Source organism: Camelina sativa, chromosome 1 (genome assembly GCF_030686135.1).
Source record: "Camelina sativa cultivar CO46 ecotype springtype chromosome 1, ASM3068613v1".
Taxonomy (NCBI): Eukaryota; Viridiplantae; Streptophyta; class Magnoliopsida; order Brassicales; family Brassicaceae; genus Camelina; species Camelina sativa.
Window position 1 is genome coordinate 18084965 of NC_141880.1, and position 7860 is coordinate 18092824.

The 7860-nt window shown below is 41.1% G+C and overlaps 1 non-coding gene across 1 annotated transcript; it reads left to right on the forward strand.

Annotated features, from left to right (window-relative positions):
* Nucleotides 1-1842: 1842 nt before the first annotated feature.
* LOC147950072 (small nucleolar RNA R71) lies at nucleotides 1843-1949 on the forward strand. Its single transcript, XR_015565388.1, has one exon. It is a non-coding gene; the product is annotated as a small nucleolar RNA R71 (small nucleolar RNA).
* The last annotated feature ends 5911 nt before the right edge of the window (nucleotides 1950-7860 follow it).

The following is a 7860-nucleotide window of genomic DNA, read 5'->3' on the forward strand; positions in this document are numbered from 1 at the left end:
ACTGACTTGTCCAAACTTCTACTGTAAAGCATTACTCCCTCTCTTTCAGCCTCCTTCATGTTCTCACTTAGCTCTGGTTCGATGACATCTAGATAAGTATCAAGCAATTCCTTGTAGAGCTCCGTTTCTTGATGCACGAATCCCTCCTTACCATCATTTGTCAAAGCTGTTTGTAGGCAATCCCCTATCGCAACCTCCTCAAATGCTTCCTCATGCAGTTTTTCTAACTCTTCTATCCGGAAGGTTTGACCAGCTATTGTAGGTTTTTTCATAGTTTCCAGAATGTCAAACTGCATAGTGAGATCTTCCCCGAGCTTCAGATCGATCTTCCCGTTCCTCACGTCAATTATTGCTCCTGCGGTGGCTAAAAATGGTCGTCCTAAGATAAGCGGATCCCTTGGCTCCACATCTATTTCCAAAACTACGAAGTCGGTTGGTACATCTACTGACCCTACTTTGACCTGCAGATCTTCCAAAACTCCTCTTGGCAACCTCGGAGTTCGATCAGCCAGAACCAGCTGGATGTCGGTAGGCTTGAATTTCTCGAATCCGAGATGTTTAGCTACAGTGAGTGGCATCAAGCTGACTGATGCTCCCAAATCACAAAGACATCTTCCGAACTTCAATGGTCCGATTAAGCAAGGTAAAGTAAAAGATCTGGGGTCGCTCAGCTTCTTAGGCATGGTAATCCTCTGGATTATCGCACTGCACTCATGATTGAGTATAACTATCGCTTGTACTTGCTTGATCCGCTCCATAACTGCATCCTTCAGGAATTTCTGGTAAGGGGGAATCAAAGTGAAGGCGTCCATTAGGGGCATGCGAAGTTCGAGTTCTTGCATCTGTTTTTCGAACAATGCCTTGTACTTCTCCATGAGTTCCTTGCGAAATTGGAGGGGGCTTGTAAGGTGGGAGAATGAATCTCCTTTCTTTCTGCTTTTCTCTTCCCGGGTTTTCTGCAGGAGGCAGAGGTATTGGAGGGTCAACTCGATCGCCTGTCCGAGTAGTGAGGTCGGGTAGAGGATCAGATTGAGCATCGGGTTGTCCTGGGGAGTGGCTTTGTTGTTCAGCAGAAGTGGTCGGTTCACCGAGATCCTCCCCATCTAGATCATTATTGTCCTCAGTGATGTCCTGTGGTACTGTTCGAGGGGTAATTGTCGGCCACTTCGTAGGGCGATCGCGTTTGCAGATTCCGTGTGACTGTTGGAGGTGGAAGCCGAGTTATCCGTAATCACTTGAATTCGGGAACCCAAGGCATCAAATTGGTCGTGCAGTTCTTGGAAATTGGCTGACAGACAACAAGCGAGATTGTCGAATCTTGCATTAATGGTGATCGTGTCCGTCTTCTGAGTGTATAGGACTGTGTGCATCAAGGATAGCAAATCCAGCAAGGACGAACCCGATGGGGGTATTGGACTGTGCGTCGGGTGTTGGTAAGGCACGGTCGGGTTCGGCTTGTAGTTGTTGTAGCCTCTGTTGTAACTTCCTTGGTTGTTGATCTAGTTAACATCCTTTAGTTGCATAGTCTCCCCATCTTGTTGTTGAAACTGCTCTTCCTCTGATATAGCATGAACATGCTTCTGCTAGTTGAGGAGCTGATCGAGCTTGTCATTGAGGGCTTTCATGTCCCTCTTGTACTTGGCATCTTCCTCTCCTGTAGATCGCACAGAGCGATCATATTCCTCATTGTAGTTGCCATCAGATTGAGCCAAGTTCTCAACTAGGTCCCAACCTTCATCAACATCTGTGTTGAGGAAGTTACCATGGCTTGCGGTGTCCAGCAACATCTGTATCTTGGGGACCACGCCTCGGTAAAGTGTGCTCAGCAATGAAGCATTACTGAAGCCATGATGTGGACATCGAGTAGTGTATCCCTTGAAACGTTCCCAAGCTTCACTAAACGTTTCGTTGTTCCTCTGAACAAAGCCGGAAATGTCATTTCGCAGCCTTGCGGTTCTGGAGTTGGAGAAGAATTTGTCCAGGAATGCCTTCTTGCACGCTACCCAAGTGGTGATGGACTCCTTAGGGAGCGATTTCTCCCAGATTCGTGCTTTGTCTCCCAAAGAGAATGGGAAAAGTCGGAGCTTGAATCCATCTTCACTGACTCCATTGATCTTAGTGAGGCTACAGAGCCTATCAAATTCATCCAGATGATCCAATGGGTCCTCCATTGGCAATCCATGAAACATATTGCTCTGTATCATCTGGATGAGACTACTCTTGATCTCAAAATTATTGTTCTGCACAGCTGGTGGCACAATGCCATTCCTTTGAGTGTGAGTAGATGGAGCATCTCCTGCTCCTATATTGGTCCTTGCTTGAGGAGCTGGTGGACCGTTCTGATTATTCATCGTCTCCTCAATGATTGATGGTTCTTGTTGAACTTGTTGTTGTCTGAGTAGCCGAGGTCTGTCGATGTTGTCGACGAAAGGACTCAGGTTCTGGCTACCTCTGGATCGTGTTTGCATGCACAAGTATGTGTCTGAGTGTGTACACGAGGATCAACTCGATCCAGGTGATCGAGTGAAGGGTCGGGGGGGTGCTCGGGTTGTACCTGAGATTCAAAACAAACAATGCAAAAGCAAACAAGTCAGTATCCAAACCAAATATAAACAAACAAACTTGATCTAGCAAGCGCTAAAATCCGAAACATAGCAAAAGTAAAACAACCAAATGGCAACGACGCCAAATTGATAGACAGGTTTTCACCCAGGGTATCAATCCCCTATGCAGTTGTAGTACAAAAGGTTATCAATCCAAATGGTTGTGTATTGCTAGCAGGAAGGATATGATCAGAACAATGCAAGTCAAGCCAAGCAATTAGGGTTTTGGTTCTAACGATTCCTAAAATAAACAAAGTAAAAGAATACATACAAGTAAACCACACGACCTAAGCACTCGATGCAAGCAATCAAGTACATGATCGAGTGAGGTGATCGAGTATGCAAGTGAGATATGAACTGCTCGAGGTATTACTCGATACAGGTTATCGTGTACCTGATCGGGTAAGTAGTCGAGTAAGTGAAAGAAATGCAAATAAATAAAATACGAAAGTTCCTAAGGATGGGGGTAATCGAATCCTAAGTGTTCTAGACCAGTACGGATGCCTTACATGCCTCAAGCAATTATTTCCTAGACAATGAACCTCTAAGACCTTATCACCACACTTTCGCACTAGCAACAATCAACCTTGAACACATTACCACACGGTCGCACTAGCAATATGAACAAGCATGCATTAAGAACGATTCATTATTGTCAGTAGACTTAAACTCATCTAATTTTGTTACTCAGAGTTAAGAAAACCTCTAGCATTCGCTAAATCAAGCATTTTATCTACTCCTTTCGGCCTGTAGCATTTGTAAACGCCCTAGATCTAATCTCAACCTTTCGGTCTGTTGACAGCATTAAGAGCACCAATCTAGAAGGAAATCTATCAATCATTTACAATTAACTAAAGCATCCTAACCGATCAAGAACACAAAATCATCTATCCCATCCCTATAAACTTTACTACACTACTCGGACATAGAAGCGAATAACAAAGCAATCAAAATGAATGAAAATGACATTGTATTAAAAGATAGAGTAGAGTAGAGAAAGTAAAGGATAGAAATCTAAGAAAACTTCAAAATAAAAATGCAAAACAAGAAGAAAAATGTTGAGTCGCTCTGTTCTCTCACAGAGGCTCTCGCTCTCTGGTTTGAGGGTCTGCGGCGTGCTCCTTTGCAAGCTAGGGGAAGAGGGGGTTTATATATGGAAACCCATTTGACCTAGCTTTCCAGACCTGCCCGATGATCTACTCGATGGGGTACACGAGGGTGAAGTCGGGTTACTCCTCGGGTGGATCTTCGGGTTGCTCTTCATGCTCTTGGATCCTCCTCGATCGTGTTGGGGTTCGAACTTGTTCTTGCAGCTCGATGGCTCCTTCGGGTACATGCTCGAGTTGTCCTTGTTTTTCCCCATTTTTGGCTCTTTAGCACCTGTTTTCATCCAATATATGCAAATGCAGAAATGCAACACCCTAAATGCTCTAAAAGTGAATTCCTACAGTAAATGACCTAAAAATGCTAAGTTAGAGGTATGAACAATGCAAAATATGGACAAAAAAGGATGCTAAAAACATGTAAATTAGAGAGTTATAACACCTCTAGCATGGAAAGGAGAATTACAAAATCAATCATAGCTGCTATGGCAACGATGCTCGATGAAAAGCTTGGTGCTCTACATCAAAGACAACACCAAGATCTTAAACCCAAGCCACCAAACGACACATCTAGATCAACTCGGGGCAGCCCACAGACTACCTCTCACACTCCCAAACCTAAATCTGTGATTCATTCTAAATTTCCTCTGACTTATAAACTCTATAAATTTGTAGGAAAAAGAGACTACCTTGAGTGGGAGAAAAACATGGATGATTGGTTCTACTACAAGGACATCCCAAGAAATGAGAGATTAGATTTTGCACTTACCCAACTCACAGGAGACTCTTACAAATGGTGGTTGCAAGAAGTTGATGACCGTTGGTATTACAAGGAGCCAAATATCACAATGTGGAGAGATCTTAAAAAGCTTCTAAGGAATAAGTATGCTCCACAAGCGCTACACTGTGTTCCTCAAGCCAATGGCACAATCCAACCAGTTCCTGAAAAAAAAAACCAGCCTTAGTCCCAGATCAAAAGAAACCCCCAAAATCCGTGGAGGCAAAGACGCAGTCATATCTTTTTGAGGCGTGAACCGAGTACATTAAATTTGAGAAGATGAAGGCTAAGTCAACATCTCAACCAAAGAAGGTCCTTGAACTGATTATCTTTCAAGAGCAAAGTCTAGAATCATCACTTGAATCATGTGCTGAACCGAAGTAATGTAAGTCCTCTACACTTTCAAAATCCAAGGAAGTAATTGATAAAGGTTTAGAAAATTCCAATTCTGGTATGATGCACTTGTCTTTTTCCAAAAGTGTTGAGATATGTACAGATTCTAATGGAGGACAATGGAAGCAAGCAGAGCAAGAAAAGGAGAATAATGAGTTTGAAAGAAAGGATCAGTCTGGACCCAAGGAGAAACAGCTCAGAGGCAGACCCGAGGAGAAACAGCTTGGAGAGACAGTTCATTGCTGAGGATGATGTTGCTATGCCAACTGGAACTATGACTCTATCACAAGCTAAGTGTGATCTTTCTTTTATCCAATCTGATTTTGTGCTTTAAAAACTAACCTAATTGGAATCGGAGCAGCCGAGTAGCATAATTTCTATTTTACTGGTTACGAAAGAAGAATCACTAGAAACAAAACAAATTAGTTTGCCATTGATTAGTGATTTGGAGCAGATCAGCATTGTGCCCAACCCAGTCCATATATCATACCTTTGTGACTACCCAAGAAAGCACGGTAAGGAAATTGATTTGGTTAGGACAGATTCTAATTATTTTGTGATGATTTCTGCTCACGATGAAAAACGTTTTGGTTTAGAAAATGTGAAAGAATTTTGTGTTTCAAAATCTATTTTGAACAAAATGATTCCAACTTTTGAAATATTTGCTTTTAAAGAGTTCTCTAAGCCAAAAGATTTGTTTTTGAAAAAATTCATGAATTTAACTCTTCTTTGAGAGTTTCTTTGTGTAGCATTGCAATGGAACCATTTAAAAGTAAAATTGATCATGTAATGGTTAAACCTTTTTCTGACATGGGATATTTGCTTGAAAAAGAGTTGTGTGATTGTTAACTGTAAAATGAGCTTTGCAAACCAACTGTGAAAGATCATGTTTTTGATTTCTCTATTTCAAGTATAATGCATTTGTTCTATCCCATGAGTGCTAAAAAAGGAGCAGGTTACATGGAGAATCATAAGTACTTTGGAGAAGAAATATGTTCTGTTCAAATCAAGGAGAAACCACCATATATATGTCAGCAGATGATTTATCATTTTGGAGTTAGAAGCTGGAAGTATCTTAGGAAAACAACTTCAATCGCTCAAGGATGCTCTATTCTAAAACTCTATTTTGATAACAACTAGATGAATATTTGTTAGATCTTTTCCTATGTGCCTAAACTGTTTCATTTTGATGTAGGAGATCTTGCGGAGCATGGAAAAATAATCGAAGCTTTCTCAATGCTCAAAGATGAACCACTTGAAGCAATACTTGTGCTCATACCTAACAAGTATAAGATAAGTATTTTTATTCTCAAGGATTCTCTTATCCAAGACCACACATATATGATTCGCTTATCTTTGTCAAAAGAGCCAAATACAGATTTTAGAGCAGTCATGAAGAGCATAAGAAAAACTGAAAAGAAAGTGGGAGATAAACGAATTAAGCCAGCTGATTTGGATCAAAATGAGCACCACGATATCAGCAGCTTCATGTTGACCCAAGAAGAACCCCCAGATCTACTTCTATTAACCATGATGATCATCAATAATATCCAAGGCATTATAAAGCTAAGGAATTCCTTAACCCAATCTTTTTCTCATGATTCTAGAGCTTTGATTATCAGTCTGTTACATTCAGAAAATCTTGGGAAAAGGTTAGGTTTATTAAAAGAAAATTCTGAACATGACAAGGATAGTGTTTTGTACCAAGTTGAGATATATTTTTATGTTTATAGTGAATCCATGACTATAATGACGCACTTGATCTTTGCCAAAGGTATTGACAACTTTGCAGGTACAAAAGAGGAGCCCCAGATTTAGCAGTTCTCTCGTTCAAATTCTTTGCTAGAAACGGAATTGGAGATATTTTGATGCATGATCATAAATCCAATGGTTGTTTTAGGATGCTATTTGAGGTTGGAAAACAACTAATGGTACATCTGAGGAGTAAACAATTTCCAGTGAAAAAGAATCAAAACTAATGTCAAAGACCGATGGGCCGTTCAAGTGCTCAAAAGGATCAACAACAATGCCTACCAACTCGACCTCCAAGGTAAGTACAAAGTTAATGGCATTTTCAATGTTTCTGATCTTCTTCCTTATTTTGCTGATAATTCAGATTTAAGGTCAAATCCTTTTCAAGTGGGAGAGGATGATGAGACCATGTACAGCTCAACCAAACCAAACGGACCTGAGGAACAGCTTGAACCTGAGGAAGCATCGGAGGATCAGCTTGTACCAGAGGAAGCATCAGAGAAGCAGCTTATACCAGCGGAAGCACCAGAGGAAGCATTGATCGTTCCGGCGGGTCCTCTAACAAGGTCAAAATCCAGGAGGTTCAACCAAGCCATCAATGGTCTACTTAAAGAGCTAACAAGAAGCAAGAAGACATGGCTCAGGGTGTTCGATGAAGGGTTAAGTGTTGCTTAGACACTCTTTTTTCCTTGTTAAGTTTTGTCCCATTGGGTTTATTGACAAGGTTTTTAATGAGGCTTAAGTGACACTTTCAAGGCCCTTTTTTCACCTCATTTCATGGTCCAAGGAGGCCCATCTCTTTGCCTTGGTTCATTTTCTATTTCTTTGTTCAAACTTTGCATTTATTGCTTTTGTAATTTCCTAGACATTGTGCATGAGATTGACCTTGTTAATGCTCTTGCATGATTTTTCTCTTCTCTCCTCCTCTCCTTCGTCCCCCCCCTTCTACTATTTAAACTCCTTGTAGTTCTCATTTGTTTCTCATCAAACATTTCAATCAAAAACTTTTTTTTTACTTGTTTGATCTGAGAAGTGTGTAGTATCTTCTTAACTTGTTTACTTCTTAGTGTGTCATATCTAAGTTGTAATCAAGCCTGTAGTCTAAGAGATTTCCATCTCTCTTAGAAGTACACTTCGTTCCCCTTAATATCCGCTGCAATTCCACCTCTTCACCTTCTCCGCCGTTCATCTTTCCATTCCGCTGCATCTTCCATCCATTCTTTATCATCAT